Here is a 24,533-nt window from a genome sequence, read left to right as displayed (position 1 = left end):
AGTCCTATCCCCAGCCCTTGTAATTATGTTTTAAGTTTGTATTTTCCTGATGAGGAGAGCACCAGTGGTGTGCTCGAGGTCTCAATAGTAAATCCTTGAACTTTTGAAAATATTTCTGTTTTACTAAGCTTTTTTATTGCTGTGACCAAAAGACCCAGAAAGAACAATTTTGGAGTAGGAAAGTTTATTTGGGGACTTAAGGTTTCAGAGGTCAAAGTACATGGATGACTGACTGCCGCATCTATTTCCTACCACTCCAACACTTGACACAGTTCTGTTGGAGTAGAGGATTCAACACTTGACACAGTTCTGTTGAAAGATCATCCTCCCTCTTGGGGGCCATAGGCGTGGCATGTCTCCATGTGCACTTGCCTTTAATACTAATAATTAATATATCCTTAGATTCAGATTATAGAGAATAATGGGGAGATTTCATGGTGCTGGGACAGAAAATAACGTACAGTAAAGTTTAATATTAATACTTAGATGAAATTATAAATAAGCATTTATGATTTGCTCAAATTTGTAAGGAGCCTGTGGTTTCTTTTAGTATACAAATTCTCTAAAAGTTATATATAAGTATGTGAGAATATTCTTCTGAGTTTTGATGTGGTGTTTGGTCTTCATTGCTTTCTTAGTGTTTATGATTAAGTTTAAGGCTATTTTTCCCACTTAATAAATAAATAGGTTAATCATAAGTACAATTTGTATTCTTCCTATACCTAGTTAGAGTTTTAGTCTGTCATTGAGTGCATGAAATAGAATAAATATTAACTATAAGCTGATTCCTCTATTCTCTGTTAGTAATAATAAAAACATTCCACTGTTAATAACTAACATTAGAGTTCTTGGAAGGGGTAACTTCTATAGAAACTTAATGTCATATTCTTTCAGGGAAATTAAAACTAAATGGAGCAAGATGCCCTCTACTTGCTGGGAACTGTTTTTCTTTCTAAGCTATCATACAGTAAAAACATGTTTCTTGAATAAAATAATTAATTATACTCTTGAAGATTTTTTACTTAACATTTCCTTGTATTAACCATGAAATGATGTAATCAATACCAAAGAAAAAACATATAAAAAGACTCCGTGAACAATAAAGATTCAGACTCAGCCTCAGTACACTTGGTGTCTGTGTGTCTCTTTCTCCACTGCTAATGCCTCCCATCCACCTCGGATCCCCCACTGCTTCTAGGGCTGGACCCTGGCAACTGATGCCATTTCTCAGAGCCTGGGATGAGGCAGAACATCATGACGAAAGATGTGGTGGCACCAAGCAGCTGGGAACATGGCACAAGGAAGTAGAGAGAGACAAAGCTCAGCTCACCAAATATATCCCAAAGGCATGACCCCAGGGACCCACTCCTCCAAACACACGCTACCAGCCTACAGTTATCACCCCTTCATCCCTGTCAGGGGATTAATTCACTGACTCAGTTAAGGTTTTCATAACCTAATCATTTCACCTCTAAACTTTCTTACATTGTCTCACACATGAGCTTTCCAGGAACACCTAATATCTAAACCATAGCACCTTCTTCTAATGTCTTTTTAAAAAATCATAGCTTCTTCCTAGAATAATGGTGTTATCTTTTATGACTATTGATTTTCAGTCTAGGATGAGTTCTCAAAATTGCCAATGTTATATAGACCTTTAAAAATATAATTTACCTCCCATTACATACTAAATAATAATATAATACTTCAATCCCAATAGGAATACTCAAACTAAACATCGAGACCCAGTTATTCCAAACTAAACTTACCATGTTTTTGTGCCAATAAGCTCTTTTTTTCTTATTTCTAAAATACTTGTTACTTTTATTTGCTACATCTAATTGCACATTTCTTTGATCCCAAAGTACTTTTCTTGACATGTTATCAGTAACAACTCTGATATCGATTGCTTCTTACATTGATGGCACATTGTAGTTTAATTGATAATACTTTGCTTTCTTAGTGCTATACAAAATTAAGATATATCTGACAATTGATGGTGTCTTAGCCCTGATGAAATATAATAGTTGTAATAACATAAAAATTGTAATGCTTAAACAATATCCTTTTATTCACAATTCCTTATAGTTCATTTCATTATTTCCTTTTTCCCTGTTTTTAAACAATTCACTTAACATGAAGTTTATCATGTTAACTATTTAAAAGTGTACAACTTAGTGTATTTTATTAATATATTTTAAATGTTATACAAAAATCACCACTACTAATTCCAGGACATTTCTATTACCCTAAAAAGAAACCCCCTATGTCCCAATTCCTTCCTCCTTCCAGCTCCTGGCAACCACTAATCTAGTTTGTCTTTATTGATTTGCCTATTCTGGACATTTCTGAATAGAATCAAACAATATTTGTCATTTTGTGTCTAGCTTTTTTCACTTAGCATAATGTTTGTAAGGTTTATTTTTGCTGTGATATGATTGTCATTCCTTTTTATGTCACCTCTTTGCTCCACTATAGCCATCCCAGTGACTGCCCAGTGGTATTCCTGTTTTTAAAATAATTAATTCCTCTTTCCTTCTTGTCTCTTCCCACTTCAATTCATTCAAATCCCACTGCAAAAATAATTTCCAAAGGAAAGCTAAAATTATATAAATTCCTATTAAAAATTTTTCAATGATTCCACAACAAACCTGTTGAATTAGGTATGAGGTTGTTGTTGAAGAACTCAAGTACTTTAAACATGCATCCATCTACGTTTTCCATGCTGTTTTTTGCCTTCTTCACTATGACAGTGTTTCAGCAAACCTGAAAAAATTTACTGTCACTTGAAAATCCCATATAGGGTCCCTTTACTTGCCTTTGTTAATTTTGTTTCCTACCTATACCTCCACTTCTAAAGGTGGAAATCCTTTTTTTTTTCTTTTTTTCCAGCTTAAAAGATTAGGATTTAGGATTTATTAAAGTGAGAAGAAAAGAAGCAGTGCTCTTGTTAGGTGAAAGGCCAGTTGAATTGCAGGTTCCCATCTAAGTGTACTAGTCTGAAGGTTAATGTAGGTACTGGGTAGGAGCATTAATCAATATTTGTGTTAATCAGATATTAGAAAAGTCCCAAGGCTATTGGTTTGCCCATGAATTTCTGATTGGTGGTGCCCTTTTAGCCCTTGAGTCTGTAACCTTCACTTAGGTCTGTCCTGCTTCCCATTTCTTGCTGCTCCAGGATAAAGGGGTTGACTGGAATGTTTGGAATGTTTCTACAGGTTAATTTTATGGATGGCCTTTACATTTACAGAAAGCCTTTGCGGCCTGTTACCCTGACTGCCCGGTTTTCTGTCTGTCTATCCTATGGATTCCTATCTGCCCTTTGAAGAAGTGGGCCTAACTGCCATTAGGGATAGTGGTGATGACTGCTCTGGCTACTTCAAACTGGAAATGGGCATTAGTTGGGGAATGGCAGTCAGGATACTTTACAGAGGCCCATCTAAGGCCCCCAGTAGAAGAGAGATTTTATTTTGCTGTTTATCTGTAGGGCCATCTGTAGTTTGGGTATCACATGTATCAGGGCAGTTCAGAGGTTCATGGTGGCAGTTGATGAGTGAGTGACTGGTAGTGAGTGACATAAGGTAGGGATCATATAGGACAATAAGCAGCAAGACAGCAAAGTGTTATTTTCTGTGAACAAGTAGCACAAAAGCAATCAAGATTATCAGCCAGTCCCTGAAAACCATGAAAACAGTAACTTATTAAAGTTTAGGGTGGGGTCTAACAAGTCATTAATTTGTGAATGGAGACCATTAAGGCTTTAGAAACATTAGCAGAGTTTCTAGAAACATATACAAAACATTTAGTTTTTAATGGAACAGAAGTCCTCTTGAGCTATAGTTAAGATATCTAATGCCATCTCATATCTGCATTCAGTAAGGAATTCCTTTTTATTCAAGCCTCATTTCAGAATTTATCTTCCAAATGGAACTTCTCCTGATTCTTCCGTTCTTACATCAACTAGAGAAATTAGGATATTGTTTTATTGCCTATCTTCCTGTTTTGTAATCTGAAAGATTTTGTGTTTTCTTGATATCTTTCTTAAGTACAAAAGCATACTAATCTTGTGTCCTTGCCGTGGCTTGTAAATACAAGAGATCTAATAATTATTAACTAATTTGGGCGAAGGGACCATGGGTTAACAAGGCTGCAGCCATTTCTCCCCTGCCATTTTGCTGCCGCCATTATTCTGCCCTCTCCCACCATTTTACAACCTAGATCATTAGCCTGTGAACTTGCTTGTCAGCCATTGGGGTAATTGTTATTAGCCTGCAAACTTCCACTAGTTAAGAATAGCTCCCCTGCCATTTTCTCTCTCTCTCTCACCCTTAAGGGCAGACATTCTGCTTGTCTGCTTAAGAAAATCTCCTAGGGCTGGGGATATAGCTCAGTTGGTAGAGTGCTTGCCTTGCAAGCACAAGGCCCTGGGTTCAATCCCCAGCACCGCAAAAAAAAAAAAAAAAAAAAAAAAAAAAAAATCTCTTGTGTGAGTCACTGTGTTCAGAATGGTTTTCTGGCTGCTTTCATTGGTGCCATGACTCGGATGGGCTCTTCTACTGCATTTAGGCAAGTGGAATCCCATCTGATGCTCCAGACCCCTGGATGCTGGTCTCACCTTCTATTAGCCTGGATGCCCCAGTTCCACATCTACCACTGGCCTTCAGATTGGTGCATTTCCCCCTAGGTCAACTTAAACGCTCCTCTGCTGAACTGAGATGCAACCGTTGATTGTCTGGCACCCTCGAGGCAGTTGAGGAGCAGGGTTTCCCCAGCCACGACTTTTACAGTTATGGCTGGCACCCTTAGTTGACCTTATCTGATGGGTGGGTCCCTGATCTTTATGGTGGAGATTCCCTCTCTGGGTTGAGGCTCCTCTTCACTTTTCCTCTCAAAATTCCTGGCACCAGGTCCTCAACCCCCTTGACCTTTGCCTGGCACACACTGACGAGGGTGATGGCTCCCATCATGTGCTGCCTCCTCGTCTCCAGCCAACTAGTCTGTGACTTTGGGACATCTTGGACATTGACTTGACTGTTTATCACTCTCCACCGTGGGATTTGGGTCCTCCATTCCAGCAGATTCACCCCTGGGGTGTCTACTAGACCATCTTAAACCCCTTAACCTGACCCCCAGCCTAAAGCCACCAAAAGTTATTTGCTTGTGTAATGATATTTGACCACAATATTCTTTAGATAATCCAAATGGCCACCTAATGGCCCCCTGGATCCCAGTGTTCTATGGGACTTATATGACTTCTGTGAGTGAGTGGGCAAATGGAAAGATTCCCTACATTCAAACTTTCTCTTTCTTGTCCACTAAACCTGATCTTTGCTCTTCCTATAAACCTGAACACCTCCTTTTGACAATGAAACCTTCACTTCCCACCATTTCTTCTCCCCCTCCTAATCCCTCCTCCTCCTCTGACTTCAACCCAGCTAACCAACCACCTCCATACCAGTCCCCTGTGGCAGAGGCCCCTCCAGTCTCTGTTCCTCCATCTCCTTTGCCCAGTTCTGCTTCTGCTTCTGCCTGCCACCCCCCCCCCGCCCAGCCCACCTAGTCCCCCCACCATGCAGTCCCACGCACATGTTCTAGCCCCCCTATGGGAGGTGGCCAATGTGGAGGGAGTGATCAGAGTCCATGTTTCTTTCTTGATCTCTGATCTTTTCCAGATAGAGAAGCAGCTAGGCTCCTTCACGTCCAACTCTGCAAACTTCATTAAGGAGTTTCAGTATCTTACCCAGTCTTATGACCTTACCTGGCATGACATTTATATGATCATGTTCAACACCTTGACCCCCAAGTAGCACAGGAGAGTCCCAGAACAGGTGCACAATTATGCAGATGAGGTTCACAATCCACCCTGACCCACCCCACTGGGGCTCAAGCAGTACCAGATAGGGAGCCCTAATGGGACTATAACACAGGGACCAGGTGTCTGTGGCAGGACGAGTTCCAAACCTGTGTCCTTGCAGGTCTCCAAAAGGCAGCCATTAAACCCATCAATTGTGATAAACTTCAGGAAATAATACAGGACAAAACTAAAAACCCATCTGCCTTTCTGAGTCGCCTCACAGAGGCCATGCTCAAATATACTAATCAGGACCCTGAAATTCCAGAGGGAAGACAGCTACTCATGATTTATTATATTTTCCCAAAGCTACCCAGACATAAAGGCTAAATTGTGGTGGTTGGATAGGGCGCCCCTCACCCCACAGTCAGAGGTCTAGTGGTGGCATTCAGGGTATATAACGGAAGTGAAGAAAAAAACCAAAAATTAAAATACCAAATGCTGGCCAAAGTTTTTCAGCCAGGTAGACCCTCCCAGTCGGCTACTACTAGGGGCACCCTAGCTCCCAGAAGACCTCTAGGCCCATGCCTCAAGTGTGGAAAAGAGGGCCACTTGGGCATGAACTTACCCCAACCCCTGGCAGCCTCCAGGTCCTTGTCCAGAATGCCACCAAGTGGGACGTTTGGAAATGAATTTCCTGGAGGCTCAGAGAAGTGCCAGGTCACCCTTGCCTCCTTCCCGCAGTGACTTACTGGGATTGGCAATGGATGATTGAAGGGGCCTGGGACTTCTACACCTGATGACCATCACCACTCAGGAGCCCCTGGTGACACTTACGGTGGCAGGCAGACAGCTCTCTTTCCTTATAAATACTGGAGCCACCTTCTCAATGCTGCAGGAGCTTTGGGGGCCCACTTCCCCTGCCAAATCCTCTATTGTTGGGATTGAGGGAAAACCATACCACCCCCCACAAACCCCTCCAACAAGTTGCCATATCAGACAAATCTGCTTCCCTCATTCCTTTTTAATAATTCCTGTGTCCCATTTCCCTCCTGGGAAGGAACACTCTAACCAAATTGGGTGCCTCAATTTTCTTCTCACCCACCACGTGCCTCCACCAAGACTCCACTGCTATTCCTCTCTTCATGTCCTTACAGGAATATATAACCCAACCTGAGTCTTCATATCCCCTTCCTCTTTCCCTTGTTGACCCCAAGATCTGGGACACCCACACACCCTCTGTAGCCACATGCTCTCCTGTACTCATTTGCCTGAAGGATCCAACATCCTACCCAGCCCAGGCCCAATATCCCCTTCCCCAAAGAAGCCTCTTAGGGCTTCAACCAGTCATGCAGGATTTAAGGCAGAAAGACTTCCTGCACCCCACCAACTCACCTTATAACACTCCCATCCTGGCTGTTAGAAAGCCTAATGGATCTTACTGTTTGGTGCAAGATCTCTGCATCATCAACATCAATGGCAGTTGTCCCTGTTGTGCCCAATCCCTACACCTTGCTTTCCTCTATCCCCTCCTCCATCACATACTTCTCTGTGTTGGATTTGAAGGATGCCTGTTTCACTGTCCCTCTTCATCCTGACTCTCAGGATCTCTTTGCTTTCACCTGGAATGACCCTCTCACTCAAGTTTCTTCTCAGCTGACCTGGATAGTTCTCCCACAGGGATTTCAGGACAGCTCTCACCTCTTTGGCCAAACACTGTCTCATGATCTCACCTCTCTTACTTTCATTTCCTCCTTTTTCTTACAGTATGTTCATGATCTTCTTCTATGTAGACCCTCTCTTGAGGACTCCCAAGGAGACATTATTAAGTTTCTAAATTTTCTGGTTGACAGAGGGTATAGGGTCTTTCCAGCAAAGGTATAGCTTTCCCAACCTCAGGTAGTTTACTTAGGAGTCAGCCTCTCACCTGGATTTAAGGTTATCACTGTAGAAAGAAAAGCAGTGTTGCAGGACATGCCCACTCCATCTACCAAGGAAGAAATCCTTTCCTTTCTAGAGCTAGCAGGATATTTACAATCCTGGATCCCAAATTTTTCCATCCTGTGGCCTCCTTGTATGAGTCTTCAAAGGGCACTCCCACCGAACCTCTCCTCAGCCTGGTGGAAGTCCCTTTCCAGACCCTAAGGAAAGCCCTTCTTCAAGCCCCAGCCTACACCTCCCTGACATCACCAGATCATTCTGTTTGTCTCTGAGAAAAGTGAGTTCACTCTGGGGGTCTTAGGACACATGTTCTGTCCCACTTTCAGCCCAGTGGCATATCTATCAAAAAGGCTAGGCCCTACCATAAAGGTGGGGCACCATGTCTTAGGGTATTGGCTGAAGCATTTGCCTTAACCTGGAACTGAAAAAACTTTCCTTTGGGGCTCCTACTGAAGTGCTCCCACCTCATCATCTGTGTGAGCTTCTTACTTATAAGGATCTGCAAAATCTACCGCCTGACAGGTGTTAGCTTTTCAAACTGCTCTTATGAGGACTCTTCCATTTCCTTTAAGACATGCCCTCCTTTAAATCCAGTCACCTTCTTACCCCTGCCTTCCAACATACATGTTTCAGCAACCCATAGCTGCCTTGAGACTCTGGAAGAGTTACTCCCCTGCTGCTCCGATGTTCAGGAGGGAGCCTTACACAACCCTACTTTCATATGGTTCACTGATGGGAACTCTTTTCTCCATGAAGGGATCTGACTGGCTGGATATGCCTTTGTATCCCTGGAAAAGGTTGTAGAGTCAGGACCTCTACCTAACAACACCACAAACCAGCAGGTGGAACTAGTCACCCTCACTTATACATTCACCCTTGCAAAGGGAGAATCCCTCACAATCTACATTGACACCAAATATGCTTTTCACATTATCCTTTCCCAAAAGGGAACTTCATTACCAACTCTAACTATATCCTAAAGCTCCTTGAAGCTCTTGGCCTCCCAGCAACCAAAGGCCTTGTACATTGCTGAGCCCATCACACAGATCAATCATTCATCTCTTCTGACAACAGCAAGGCAGATGAGGAGGCTAGAGGAGCAGCCCTATCATCCACATCAGCCCCCATTATGACTCTCAATTATCCCTTACCTCCACTGCCCCTCAACAGGGACATACTTTACTACCTCCACCATCTATTCCACCCCCAACTTTTCTTCACTCTCACAATTTGCTAAGACTCATTTGCAACTATCCTCCTCTGACTTCTCATTTCTGAAGGAACTCTCCTCCACATATGCACATATGAAGTTTGCCTACAAACTAATCCTACAGCCATTAGACCCCCCATTTTTCTGACTCACCAGGCCTGTGGCACCATTCCTGGGCTAGACTGGCAACTTGACTTCACTCACATGCCCACAGTAAGAAAATCTAAATACCTTTTGGTCATGGTAGACACCTTCTTGGGATGGGTTGAAGCCATCCCTACCTCCAACAAATGGGCACCATCTCTACCTTCATCCTTCATAAAATCATTCCTTGCTTTGAGTCAGATAATGGGCCTGAATTCATCTCCCAAATTTCCCAACAACTTACCAAGGCTCTTGGAGTCCTTGGCATTTTCACATTGCCTTTCACCCAAAGTCATCAGGTAAAGTAGAATGAACAAACTGAACTCTTAAAAATATTTTAACCAAGCTTTCTTTAGAACTTTGCCTTGACTGGGTTAAACTCCTACCCCTTGCTCTTCTGTGTCTTCTATTGCTCCCAAAGAAACCTGCCAATATCTCCCCTTTTGAGCTGATGTACGGTCAGCCCATCCTTCCTCCTGGGATAATGCCCCTTCCTTCCCCTATTTCTTCTTATATATTCATTCCTCTTCTAAACCACATTTGGGCATTCCTATGGGATTATGCCAACTTCTCCCTGCCTAGACCCTTGTCTGGCCCCCTGACTCAACCTCTTCAAATAGGAGACCAAGTTCTTATCTCTCCTCCTCAGGAGACTAGCCCCTTTATCTCCCAAATGGCAGGACCCCATATGATGATTCTGGCTATGTCAATGGCTGTCAAGATGTGAGGTTTTCTGGGATGGCTACATGTCTCTCAGGTTAAGCTCTACTCTTAATCCACAAATTCCTCTCCAGCTTCTAACACTCAGGCTTCTTCCAACAAATACTTGGCCACCTTGGTTGGACCTCTCCACCTCAGGCTCAAGGCCATTAAGTCCTCCACCCTTCTTCTCATTCGGGAGGCCAAGGACCAGAACACCGAGGCACCAGACAACCACATCCAGCTACATTCTTGCCTCCCCTGCCATTCATCCTGTCTGCCATTTTCCTATCAGATTTTTTCCCCCCAATAGATTTGTCCAGGTGCTAGTCATTTTCTCTCTCCCCAATTGCCCAAGGGACTGCTGGAAGACTGACTCGTACCATCTGCAGGGCTGTTTTTACCCATTTTACATATGTTCACGGCTGATGCTCAGAGGCTCCACTCTTAACACAGATAGTCACCACCACACACCACATACTCAATTTAATTACTCCTCTCATGGCACAGGGATGTTGGAAATGCATGAGAACGGGGTTCTCTCATCTCCTGGCTAGCACCCTAGACTTTAACAGCTCTTTGACTTTCAACAGCACTCCCTCAGAGCAGGCAGCTATCACTCCAAAATTATTAGGAGTGCCTCTCTTCCAATTTGCTTCCAGGTACATATCTTCCAATGGAAGCCACCCTGTGGGTTCAATAGAAAAAGGGAAGTTCTCACAGGAAGAGTGCTGCTTCTATGTCAACCAATCAGGTATTGTTAAGGAGAAGATCAAACAACTGCAGGAGGACTTGGAGAAGAAAAAGAATGAACTTACCCGAGGATCCTTGTGGCCCATTTCAGGCCAATTATGGCAACTTATTTTCCCATTTATGTCCCCACTCCTTATAATTGCCATCATACTGGCCTTTGCCCCCTGCACATTGAGATTTGCACGAAATCAGATTCAAAAAATTTCTAATCAGACTATTAATCAGTTTGTATTGCAGGACTATCAGGACTTCAAAAAGGAAGAATTGGAGCCTGGCTACAAGTGTACTCCCCAGGGGAACTATCCAGTCCCCAACCCCTGCCTACTGCAATGACATCTCCCTTCCCTGAATCAGCTCCATGCCCATGCCCAGCAGGAAGCAGTTACTGAAGATGGATCTTCACCCATATGCCCCAAAGGGATCTTCTTATAAAAACAAAAATGGGGGAATGAAGAAACAATGGGTTAACAAGGCTGCAGACATGTCTCCCCTGCTATTTTTCTTATGCCATTATTCTGATCCCCCCACACCATTTTATAACCTAGATCGTTAGCCCACGAACTTCCTCATCAGCTACTGGTCCTGAAATTTACTTTAAAGGATGGTATTATTTGGGAGAGTTGGAGCAAAACAGAGGAAAGTTTTTTTTTTTTTTTTTTTTTTTTTTGGTAAATATAGGCACAAATTAAGTTTGGCAAATCTCTTATCAATTGATTTCATTATATTTATCTGCCTTTTCAACATCATCTGTTAAGCCATCTAAAAATTCAATGACCCGTGTTGTCCAGTAAGCCTCTTTTCCTAGAAGAATTTCTTTTTCTTCTCCTTCTCCATTCCTTCCTCCCCTCCTCCTCCTCCTTATTTTTCCTTATTTTTCCCTTTCTTTCTTCTCAATCATTCTTTTGTTTTCTATTTTGTTGGAATATAGATTTTCAAAGTATCTTCTCTGCTTAAAGAAACAAGTTTATAAAAGTGCTTTAGATTTATGTGTGCTGATTTTATATCCTGCTATTTTGCTGAATTCATTTATGAGGTCTAGAAGTTTTCTGGTGGAGTTTTTTGGATCCTCTAAATAGACAGTCATGTCATCAGCAAATAGTGACAGCTTGAGATCCTTTTTTCCTCTTCATATCCCTTTAATTTCTTTAGTCTATATAATTTCTCTGGCTAGTATTTCAAGGAAGATGTTGAATAGAAGAGGTGAAAGAGGGCATTCCTGTCTTGTTCCAGTTTAAAAGGGAATGGTTTCAGTTTTTCTCCATTGAGAATGATGTTGTCCATGGGCTTAGCATAAACAGGCTTTACAACATTGAGGTATGTTCCTACTATCCCTATTTTTTTAGTGTTTTGAGCATGAAGGGGTGTTGTATTTTGTTGAACTCTTCTTCTGCATCAATTGAAATGACCATATGATTCTTATTCTTAAGTCTATTATATGATGAATTACATTTATTGATTTATGGAGTTGAATCAGTCTTGCATTTCCGGGATGAACCCCACTTGATCGTGGTGCACTATCTTCTTTTTTGGACGCGGTTTGCCAGGATTTTGTTCAGGACTTTTGCACCTATATTCATCAAAGATATTGGTCTAAAATTTTCTTTCTTTGATGTGTCTTTGTATGGTTTGGGTATGAGGGTGATATTAGCTTCATAGAATGAGTTTGGTAGCGTTCCCTCCTTTTCTATTCCCCGGAATACTTTGGGAAGTATTGGAATGAGTTCTTTGAAGGTCTTGTAGAACTCAGCTGAGAATCCATCTGGTCCTGGGCTTTTCTTGGTTGCTAGGCTTTTGATGGTTTCTTCTATTTCATTGCTTAATATTGATCTGTTTAAATTGTGTATGTCCTCCTGGTTCAGTTTGGGAGGAGCATATGTCTCTAGAAATTTGTCAATGTCTTTAGTATTTTCTATTTTGTTGGAATATAGATTTTCAAAGTAGTTTCTCATTATGTTATGTATCTCAGTGGTGTCTGTCATAGTATTTCCATTTTCATCACAAATTTTAGTAATTCGAGTTTTCTCTCTTCTTCTCTTTGTTAGTGTGGCTAAGGGTTTGTCTATTTTGTTTACTTTTTCAAAGAACCAACTTTTTGTTTTGCCAATTTTTTGAATTGTTTCTTTTGTTTCAATTTCATTGATTTCAGCTCTGATTTTAATTATTTCCTGTCTTCTACTACTTTTGTTATTCTGTTATTTTTTATTTTGTTATTCTGTTCTTCTTTTCCTAGGACTTTGAGCTATAATGTTAGGTCATTTAGTTGTTGACTTTTTATTCTTTACTGAATGTGCTCCATGTAATGAATTTTCCTCTTAGTACTGCTTTCATAGTGTCCTAGAGATTTTTATACATAAGTGATGAAATATTTGAAAGGGAAATGAGGAAAACAACTTCGTTCAGAATAGCCTAAAAAAAAAAAAAAAAACTTGGGAATCAATCTAACCAAAGAGGTGAAAGATCTCTACGATGAAAACTACAAAACACTGAAGAAAAAGATTGAAGAAGACCTTAGAAGATGGGAAGATCTCCCATGCTCTTGGATAGGCAGAATTAATATTATCAAATGGTAATACTTCCAAGGCTCTATACAGATTTAATGCAATTCCCATTAAAATCCCTATGACATTTCTCATAGAAACAGAAAAAGCAATCATGAAATTTATTTGGAAGAACAAAAGACCCAGAATAGTCAAAGCAATCTGGGCAGGAAGAGTGATGCAGGAGGTATCACAATACCAGATCTTAAACTCTGCTATAGCTCAATAGTAACAAAAACAGTATGGTATTGGCACTAAAATAGACAGGTAGACCAATGGTACAGGATAGAAGACATGGAGATATACCCACATAAGTACAGTTATCTCATACTAGACAAAGGTGCCAAAAACTTACAATGGAGAAAAGATAGTCTGTTCAAAAAAATAGTGCTGGGAAAACTAGAAATCCATAAGCAGTAAAATAAAATTAAACCCTTATCTCTCACCCTGTACAAAACTCAACTCAAAAATGGATCAAGGATCTAGGATTTAGACCAGAGACCCTTCACCAAATAGAAGAAAAAGTATGCCCGAATCTCTATCATGTTGACTTAGGACCAGACTTTCTTAACAAGACCCTCATAGTGCAAGAAATAAAAGCAGGAATCAATAATGGGATAGATTCAAACTAAAAAGTTTTGTTTATCAGCATAGGAAGCAATTACTTATGTGAAAAGAGAGCCTATAGAGTGGGAGAAAATCTTTTCCACACACACTTTAGACAGAGCACTCATCTCCAAAGTTTATAAAGAACTTAAAAAGATTTATACCCAAAATATAAAGAACCCAATCAATAAATGGGCTAAGGAATGGGCAGACACTTCACAGAAGAAGATATACAGGTGATCAACAAATATATGAACAAGTGCTCATCATCATCCCTGATAATTAGAGAAATGCAAATTAAAACCACTCTAAGATTTCATCTAACTCCAATTAGAATGACTATTATAAAGAACACAAGCAATAATAAGTGTTGGCATGGGTGTGGGGAAAAAGGCATGCTCATACATTGCTGGTGGAGTTGCAAATTGGTGCAGCCACTCTGGAAAGCAGTATGGAGATTCCTCAGAAAACTTGGAATGGACCTACCATTTGATCCAGCTATCCTACTCCTCGGTTTATACCCAAAGGACTTAAAATCAGTATACTATAGTGATGCAGCCACATCAATGTTCTCAGCAGCTCAGTCCACAATAGCTAGATTGTGGAACCAACCTAGATGACCTAGATGTGTGTGTATATATATATATATATACACACACACAATGGAATATTACTCAGTCATAAAGAAGAATAAAATTATGGCATTTGCTGGTAAGAGAATGAGGTCAGAAAATATCATGCTAAGTGAAATAGGCCAAGCCCAAAAAACCAAAGGCCGACTGTTTTCTCTGATAAGTGTACAACAATATATAATGAGGGGAGTGGTGGGGGGAAGAGAAGAATGAAGGAACTTTGGATGGTGTAGAGGAAAATGGGGTGGGAGGGAGTGGGGGACAGAAAGGTAGTAGAATGAAACAGTACTACTCTATGTATATGTACAATTACGTGAATAGTATGAATCTACATTGTGTACAACCATAGAAATGAAAAATTGTACCCCATTTGTGTACATTGAATCAAAATGAAGTCTGTAAAAATAAAAAAGATTTTAATAAAAAAAAAGAAGCAAGTTTATTGTCTCAGAGTTCTGGAGTCTAGGAGTCTGAAATTGAGAAACAGAGATATCAGCAGGGTTCGTTCCTTCTGTGAGGAGCAATCAGTTCTGTGACTCTCCCCAAACTTCTGGTGGTTTGCTGATTATCATTGGCATTCCTTGGCTTGTAGGATTCCGGAAGAATTTTGCAGAACAAACTTGTTCATGGTGATGCTTTATAAAGACGTTTCAGTTTTATACCGGGGACGAGTTAAAAATGAGATCACAGAGCAGTTTCTGGTGGTGAGAGCATTTTTGCTGTGAAAGGGTGAACTTGCCTACAGATGCCTAAGAATGGCAGATCTGGCGGATGAATGAGCCTGTTCCATGTTTCCTTGTGTTTCTCTTCCCAAGAGGAGACTCTGAGCGATGAACAGGCACTCCCACAGCCCTGGACCAATGCTGCTCTCTACTTCTGTGTTTATTCTGCATATGTTACACTCTTGAGGCTATTTAGTAAAAAGAAAGATACTTCTAATTTGAGATGGTTAGAATTTGGATTAGAATTCCTTTCTGAGGTCAATGCATCATTTTAAAGTCAAGTAGGTGGGGTTGAATAATTAGCAATTAATATAAATTACTGAAAATTGATAAACTATATTGCTTGAGATTATTATTCTTTTTTAGACTTTAAATTTATATGATTCATAATTTAAAGCATATTCTGAAGCTCATATTGACATATTCATAAAACATCTCAAAGGGTTTCAAACATCTGGTCCAGGACTTATTACTAATTTTATTATATATTTTTAAAGTGTTCATTTTCTTTTCTTGGATAAAAAATTTTATTTTACACACTTTAAAATATTATTTTCCATAACTCATTGAAAGATATATAAATATATAGATAGATAGATAAAAAACTAAATGCATAACCAATAATTTCTCTGCAAAAACAAATTTGATTAGGAAAATAAATATGAATAATATAAGACATCAATGATTTCAAAAAACCAATTCAAAAAATATGAAAAGAAAACAGGTAATTTATTTATCTGAAATTAAACTTGTATTTCATAAGACATTTAAAATTTCTGTATTCAACAATCATATCCATTTTACTGTAGAGGAAACTGTTTCTAATACTGGTTTTAAATATTCTAAGCAGAGCACAGTAGTGCACACCTGTAATCCCAGTTACTTGAGAGGCTGAGGCAGGAGAATTACAAGTCTGAGGTCAACCTGGGCAACTTAGGGAGATCCTATATCAAAACAAAAAAGGATTGGGGATGTAGCTCAGTGGTTAGTATCCCTGGGTTTAATCTCTAGGACTGCAAAAAAAAAAAAAAAAAAAAAAAAAAGCCCAAACAAACAAACAAACAAACAAAACCAACCAACCAACTAAACAAAAAAACCCCATCCAAAAATCAAACAACCACCGCAACAAATCAAACAAAACATAAAACAAAACAAAACTCCCAAAACAAACCAACAAAACCCCCCAAAACTTAATGATTCTGTTACTTTAGTGATAGATAGGTCTGTCAAGGGTTAGATGAATTTTCACTTTCCCCAGTATACCCAGTTTGAATTTTCTGTTAGGGATAATACTAGCTTATTTATTCAGTAACTCACATTTGTTATATATTAATTTTTAAAGAGTCATAAACAGGAATGTTTTAATATACTTCTGATAAAAGAGGTATAATTAAACTATAGGTGAGTGTACACTGTAATATCAATTATTTAGTTTGTAATATAGGGTCTGTCAGAAACTCATAACTGATTGCCCTGCAAAGGCCACATTGTTGCTAATAGATAGGTCCATTTATGAAATTCAAACTAGAATTCAGAGGTCAGACGATTCAGTTGGCTCTCAAGCAGGCTCTCAGTAAGTCAAAAGAAAATTTGGGTTATTTATTTAGTCTAAGGGGTGCTTAAATTATTTAAGACTTTTTTTTGTAGTTTAAAGCATTTTATTTTTAAAGATGTCAATTATGGAATTACAAGTATTATATTCATTTAAGAAATTGTTTTGTTTTATAGTACAGGTAACTTTTAAAACTTCTGGCTCTAAAATGTTCTGTACAAAATATTGTAATTCTATAAGTGATTTTGAGGAAGTATGAAGATGAAGGATCTGAATTATTTCAGGGTTTGTAATTAGTGTTTTTTTGTTCAGTCTAGTCAGGTAAGTAAAGGTTGATAAGAGAAATGTTTTTATAAAATCAAAGTAATGAAACAAAATTATAAACTGGGATCATCCCACCCAAGAAAAAGATTTTTTTAAAAAATGTAAAAAACAAGACAATGTAATTAAATCATACTCATAAGACCCTATCCTTAGTCAAAGAAATATGTACTATATGTAATATAAAAATAACTCCTCTACCATTTTCTCCAATACCTCTTATTTGCCAGGCACTGTGCCTTATACTTTACAATCATGATTCCTAATCCTAAAAAACATTCTTAGGCTGATGGCTAAAGCTAGTTTTTAGTTTTGTTTTTTTTTGTTTTTTTTTTTAACAGAAGAAAATGAAGTTTACCCATGGTCATACAGCTGACAAGTGGCAGAAGCGGTATCTGAATACAAGTTTTTCTTATACCATACAGCACTTACTGTGTAGAAAAACAGCTGACTAAATTGCACTTATTGTTTTAGCCAAATTCATATCTAAAACCTCAGACATGGCCTACTATTCTTATATAGTGATATTAATAAGTAACAAAGAAAATCCATTGTGTTCTTACCATGAGTCTGGAAAACAGTGTTATCACAGACAACAATTAATACTATATTCTTGTCCTCAGTTCCAATAATTTAGGAGCTATAACTTAGAACAAGAGCCCTCTGATTCAGATATAAATATCACAAATGCAAAGATCTAAAACCTCACTTTTGAGTCATTTCTATATAGGAAGAAAGAGCCTGCACTTGTCAGTGAAAATGAGGATATTAAACTCAGAAGTCCCTGTAGAGGTGCTGACAAAATTCAACATGATGGAGGCATCTTCACAGACACAGGAAACAAAGCTAGGCCCTTCCACACAGTTGTTAAGTTCTCGCGATGACTTCATTTTAAGTCAATGTCTCTTCATGATGTCCATATTCCCCAATGTCTGCTTGATGAAATACCACAATCGCCATGGGGTCTACTTTCCTGCCATCTTGTGTAGACTTTGCTGCTACCCCAAAACCCAAAGGGATGTCTGCCATGGAGTACACCACCACTCCCTGGTACTGACAAGTGTTTTCAGTGATTCGACCCAGACCAGATTGCAACACATGGTTTTCATACAGGAAGAACTGCTCTTCTCCAGGCTTTATCCACACTTTATACTTGGCATACAGTGCAAGGTAATCCAGAGCTGTAATGTGCAAACGGAACTTGTGGGTCTTAGTAAACTTTTCAAAGCAGGTCTCTAGCGATACCAGGTTGTCCCCCAGAGATATTGGCACCCAGCTTCAAAATCTTCTCACTCATGTAGTATACCCGGTCGTTGTGCAGCCTGAAACAGTAGGTGTTTCATTGGGCCTGTCGAGCAGCGGCTGAAGATTCTCCCCGATGTATTTGGCTATCTTCTCAAACATTACACAGGTCTCCTCCTCAGTCAAAGGCCGCATTTTCCCACTCTATTTAAGACATTTTTGGAACAAAATATTTTCAGAAGTACTAAGAAAATGTAAAGAAATAAAAATACTTTCATAGACAAAAGGGAAATCTCTTCATGAATATCTCTTTATAGAGGTATTTCAGTTCCTATCCTGATTTCCTGAAATTCCTCATCTGTACCTGTCTTCCCGTATGCCTTTCTCAAGCATTTTTGGTAGCAATATATCTGAACTCTTGAGGTCCTTGAAAACTCCTTGGATCTACCTATTTCCTCTTGAAAGTCATTTTTCTACTGGGCTGGGGTTGTAGCTCAGTGGGAGAGCACTTGCTTGGTACAGATGAGGCACTGAGTTTGATTCTCAGGACCACGTGAAACTAAATAAGCAAAATAAAGGTATTGTGTCCATCTACAACTAAAAATATATATATTTTTAAAAAGTCATTCTTCTATGTCCCTGTCACTTGGTTTGCAATTCTGGTGATGTCCCCAAAGTCCCTGCTGAAATAGCATTAGAATTCCAGAACTAATACTAATATTAGACTAAGGAACAGAGTCTCATATTAAATTATATACATCTATCTAGCTATTTCCCACAAAACAATGTGTGGCATAGTAGCTTAAGAGTCCCAGTCCATGTTGGTTCCTCTAGGTAATATTTCGGCTGGTCTAAAGAGTAATCTTCCTTTTTTTCGCTTGTTGACTTATTTTTTTTAATCATGTATATGCAATGTACATAAACCTATATCTCAAGAATAAACATGAATTCTCAGAGAACATGTGGTCTAAAACTATACTGAGCAAAGGGAAAAAGGACAACTTAAATTACCACATAATTTGCATAAGGTCACCATGAAGCTTACACAAGTCTATGTCATTCCATTCAGGCTGAGTGAAGTTCTTTTGTGGGCCAGCTAGAGCACTAAAAATGGAGCCAATTGACCCTTCAATGGCAATTCTCTGATTTCCAGAAGAGACTTTGAAGTCTGGCAAGGATCTTTGTTTCTGTAGTCTTCATCATGGGGAAGGGAAAGGAAAGGAGAAGCCTTGTTTCTTTGACAGATTAATGTTTATAATAGGGGTCTTTTCCTGTTATAAACTGGTTGTTATTTAGATTCTTATCTTAGAGAAAAATTTTGTGAGGTTTTATTTAGTGGGAATTAACTATTCCTCATGGAGTGCCTAGTGAATATAAGGCATTTTGTATACATTATCAATTTAATCCTTACCACAACCCTGTGAGGTATATATTATGTTCCCAACTGACAAATAAGGTAGCAGAGTTACCTCCTTTGATATCACTCTGTCATTTAGGGGAGAAAGGTTAGATTTGAAGTCTTTTTCTTTTTTTTTTTTAACCCAAGGGTACTTAACCACTAAGCCACACCCCCAGTCCTTTTTATTTTATTTCATTTTAAATTTTTATTTATTTTTAAGTTGCTTAGAGTCTTGCTAAATTGCTGAGGCTACCTTTGAACCTGTGATCCTCCTACCTCAGCCTCCTGAGCTGCTGGGATTACAGGCATGAACCACTGTGCCCAGCTGAAGTCTGTTTGATTTCAAAGTTCATGTTTGTTATTAAGCTGCTACTTTGAAAAGTTTCAGGTTGTTTGATTTCCAGAGTTTTCTATCTTTTGTTATTACTTGTCAATAGAATTTTGAACTCAGGGGCATTATTCAATTTGCTTTTATTATTGCAAGTTAATAATTACCTGATGATATTATTACTCTAGGTCCTAGCTAGAATGTAGGGAAAATATTTTTTTTTTCATTTTTACATGAGTATCTTTAAGATAACAATTCATATTAATGCATAATTATTTTAATACTAGGATGCCAGGTAAATATAACTTTCTTATTTATTATTTCACCTTACACATCACTTCTTCAGGGTAGCCCTCCACAAAGCTCTTAGACTAGGTCAGTGTTCCTTCTGTTACAAGCTCTTTGTATTTCTTTCCCTTCATGATTCTTTTTACTTTTACTTATAAATTTGATGTGCTCAGTTGTATCTTTGATTCATTAAGTGATATACTCATCAAGGCTGAGTATAGTGTGAAAGTTTTAAATGGAATTTCAGGAATTCTTTAACATTGGCTGAGAATATAAACTCTAGGTTTGTCACAGGCTATATCAGGAGAACATCCACAGAATGGATCTGAGCTGCCCATAAGCAAGGTCAACATCATGGGATTTTCCTCAAGGGAAAATTGAAGGCCAGAGTCTTGAAGAGACTACAGAAAGAAATACTGAACCATTGAAATCACATATGTATTATTTAATACATTTGTAATACAAAATGAGCAACTGCAGCTCAAACACCTTCATGTTCTGTTAATGTTAGAAGCAATGTATAGTTGTCAAAACAAGTAATAAAAGTCTAAGAATCACAGGGCATACCTCCAAAGGCAATGCCATGTTTTCTAATATGAATACAAACTTCATGTCTAAGCTTGTATACAAACTGTAATAGGGTCCAGTTATCAATGCATAATGAGACCACCAGAGACTAGAATAGAAAAAAAAAATTATTTTGGGGAAAGAGAAGAAACAGTTTGATGTATCAGGACTACAGCTCCAAAAGAATTTGGGGGAGTGAGTGACTCCAGCAGGTTGGTTTTAAAAGTGAAAACCACTTTTAAAAAACCAAATTTTGGCAGGCTTACAATAGGGGTCATTAGACTTTTCCCAAGAAATGCAAACAGCAAACTTAAGTTTATCTATTTCCGTCTGCAGCTGGTGGGTTAGTAGGGTGGGCTAGGAAGGGGAGATAAACTATCCATATCTGAAACCAACAGCTTCTGGGGCCCTTGGAGGGATGGGTTGCTTCACCAAAATGGTCACAATGACCGTAACTCATGGCCACATTATTTTATCTTGGCTATTTCTGTCCTTGTATTTACCACAGTCAGCACAACTCAAAAGATTTTATTTGCACCAATTTGGTTTGGTTAATCTTAACTAGATATATTTGTTTTATATCAGAGGCTCTCTACCTTTTTCTTTTTATAAGGGGGTCTTTACTCTTTCACAAAACTTTTCTGTAATTATCACTCAAAGCATTATCTAAAGCCTGCCTTCCAATCTAAAATAAGTCCACCTTTTTATTCTGGTTTGGAGCGGCCTGTAATCTTATTTTTCTAATATTATCACAAGTTGTAATTATTTATTTGCGAGTTTATGTGTTTAATGTTATTTTCCCGCTAAATCTGTAAACTCTGTAGAAGTGAAGGGTTCCTGCCTAACAAGAGTGCCTGTAGAGTGCAGTCACTCTACAGCTTATTTGATTATCGAATGATAAATGACTAGGGTCAGCAACAGTTGCACACAGAACCATCTTTAAATGTGAAAGGTCACATGCACACACAACTTTGCTTCTTAACAGTCCTATCCTATTAAAATAAACACTTAATCTTAGTTGTGTTTTTAGTCAGGCATTTTGCAGGTGTATGGCTGATTCTGAATTTAATTGTTTATGAGACTACTAGCAACTCCCAAAGGCTGAATCCATACATTAAGAGAGGTAATCAGAATGTCTACAGGATAGTTGAAGACAATTGCTACTGAAGAGATCATACTAAGGGAGGGATTCTTCAGGACCAGGGAAGGAGGAATTCAAATTCTGACTGGAAAATAGTGATGAGATGCCTCAAGACATGTAGATATTAGGAATAGCATGCTTCCCTGACTCGCATGCTGGAGGCCTAGATTCGAGTCCCCAACACTGTGAGATTGTGGAAATAACAAACAAAAGAATAGCATGCTGTTGGAGAGTTTCAAAGACCTAAGTTTTTAGTTTTTTTTTTTTTTAGTAATTATAAAAATAACACCATTTGTTATAAATGTAAGTTAGGGTGATTTAAATTCATCTTTCGCCAGGTAAATTTCCATATGTGATTTATCTTTTGATAATGGTCAGCAGGCCTTTTACATACTTTAGCCATCTTTTCCTGGTATGTATGTTGAGTCCTGGATTATATTTGACGTTTTAGCTATCAAATACCACAAGAGAAATCCAGGATATAGCACGGGGCACACTTTACAAAACCTATGTCCCCGATGTTTGAGGTCATCAGGATGCTCGTGGCAAACAGCGGTTGAGAACACTTGAAGATGTCAAGTAGTTGTTAGAAGATTTCCTGATAAGGAGCTCTGTGGCATCATGTTTGCCAATAGTCATGGGCACTTTGGTATTCTCTTCTCAGATTCAGTTTCTTCTCCTTTTGTCAGAGTGCCTAGACAGAGATGCCATTGTCTTCCGGTTCTAGAGAAGTCCACTGGCCTTATCTTGTGTGTTATTATGTTCTCCCAGGAAGCTCCTGGTCATCATGCAAATAGAACTGCCTCTCCCCGGGGGTCAAGTCATGCACATTCATGGATCTTCTATTCAATTTACAGCTAATTTTAATTTAGGGTACAATTTCTTAAGTTATCCAAAGTGAAAGATGTTTTTGGTTTTGTTTTTATTTCCAATCTATTATGGACTGATGCTTTTGTGTAAAATACAATAGAAATCAATTGCTAGAAGAATGAAATGAGAAATAAAAACAAAGATATACCAAATACAAGTCCCAAATTTTTATTATTAGTTTCAAATGATAACATTACTCTGTTGATGTACTATAGAAGTTTCTTTGTTTTTGACATTTGAAATTCAGGTTGACTTTAAATTGAAAACACGAGTCTTAAAATTGCACTTAGAGTCAAGATATTCTTCCAAGACTTTTGTTATATAAATTATAAAGAGTATTTATAAATAAGACAGAAGTATTTCTATGTAAATAGGACCAGAATTGACTTTGAACTTTATACTTTAAACAAATTGTAGAGAATAGGGGGGGAAAATAGGTTTTTACACAAAATATCTTTCAAATCTTTCAAATATCTACCTATTACTCAGAGATGCAAATTTGGTGTTATGGTTTGGAAGCTCACATGTGAAACAACGCCAAGAAGGTTCAGAGGAGAAATGATGGGGTTGTGAGAATCTTAACACAATCGGTGAATTAATCCCTGATAGGGATTAACTGTGTGGTAACTGAAGTGATAGGGTGTGATTGGAGGAGGTGAGAATTGGGGCATGATTTTGGGTATATATTTGTATGTGGCAAGTGGAGTCTCTCTCACTCTGCTTCCCGATCACCATGTGAGCTGCTTCCCTCTGCCACACTCTCCGGTTGTGATGTTCTGTCTCATCTTGAACCCCAAGGAATGGATCTGGCCTTCTGTGGACTAAGACCTCTGAAACCATGAGCCCCCAAATAAACTCTTCCTCCTCTACAATTGGCTAGGTGGGCCTTTAGTCATAGCAGCAGAAAAGCTGACTAAAACATTTGGTGACAGAAAAGACTTTAGTACTTGGTGGTATCAGAAGTGGTTTTCTTGGATTTTAAAATTGCCTAAGATCCTTTGTCAACTGTATTCTTGGGAGCCAAGTGGTGCTCTAAATGTTCCGTATCAACAATTTTACACTCTAGAACAAAGGGTACTTCTGCAGACATACTGAGTGTTGCTGTAGAAGGGAGGGGCGGAGTGGCTTTTATGAAGATGTTCAGGTTGTTGTGATGTTCAATGTAAAAAGTAACTGAACTTTCTCATCCATTTATATGCTAACAGCCTCCTCTATGAATATTACTTGTTTGTGATAAATTTCCAACTAATGTACTTGCAGAAAAATTCACTCTGTATTTTGCCTAGGAAATTATAAAAGTATCTCTGAGATGATGGAGGTCTTGGTATATAAATTTATGAGATGACAGCTTTGTTACAAAGCTCCACTTTTGTTCTGGAATTCTAAGTTGTTCAACTTCTAAGTTCACTAATTTCCTAATTCTAAACGTCTTTTGACTTTGTATTTCAAATATTAGCACAAAGTTGTCTGCAATATCTTCAGTCCTTAATGTAATGATGTTTGCATTGCAGCATATTTTAGTATTTTGGACGTGTTGGTGAAGTTCAAGCCCAAGGCCAGACTGTGGTCGCAGTGGTAGATGTCAAGGCTCTTGGAGCCCAGAGTGAAGTGCACTGCATTGAGGAGGTGTGGGCCGAGTCCTTGCTCTGCAGCCTCATGCCACCAGAGCTGTCCTAGCAGACCTCCTGATGAAGTCCTTGAGTGCCTCAAGCATCTTCTTCAGGATGGAGCACTGGACTGAGTGTGCTTTGGACATGGCGGTGCAATTGTAACCACACAGCTACAGGGGA

The 24,533-nt window shown here is 38.9% G+C and overlaps 1 pseudogene across 1 annotated transcript; it reads right to left on the bottom strand.

Moving 5' to 3' along the window:
• Positions 1 to 16,696: 16,696 nt before the first annotated feature.
• LOC306669713 (60S ribosome subunit biogenesis protein NIP7 homolog) lies at positions 16,697 to 18,345 on the bottom strand (annotated as a pseudogene). The gene has a single exon. The product of its transcript is annotated as a 60S ribosome subunit biogenesis protein NIP7 homolog (transcript).
• Positions 18,346 to 24,533: the final 6,188 nt, after the last annotated feature.

Source organism: Sciurus vulgaris, assembly GCF_902686455.1.
Source record: "Sciurus vulgaris genome assembly, chromosome: 9".
NCBI classification, from domain to species: domain Eukaryota; kingdom Metazoa; phylum Chordata; class Mammalia; order Rodentia; family Sciuridae; genus Sciurus; species Sciurus vulgaris.
Note: the sequence above shows the minus strand (reverse complement) of the source record. Positions and strands in the feature narration are given on the sequence as shown.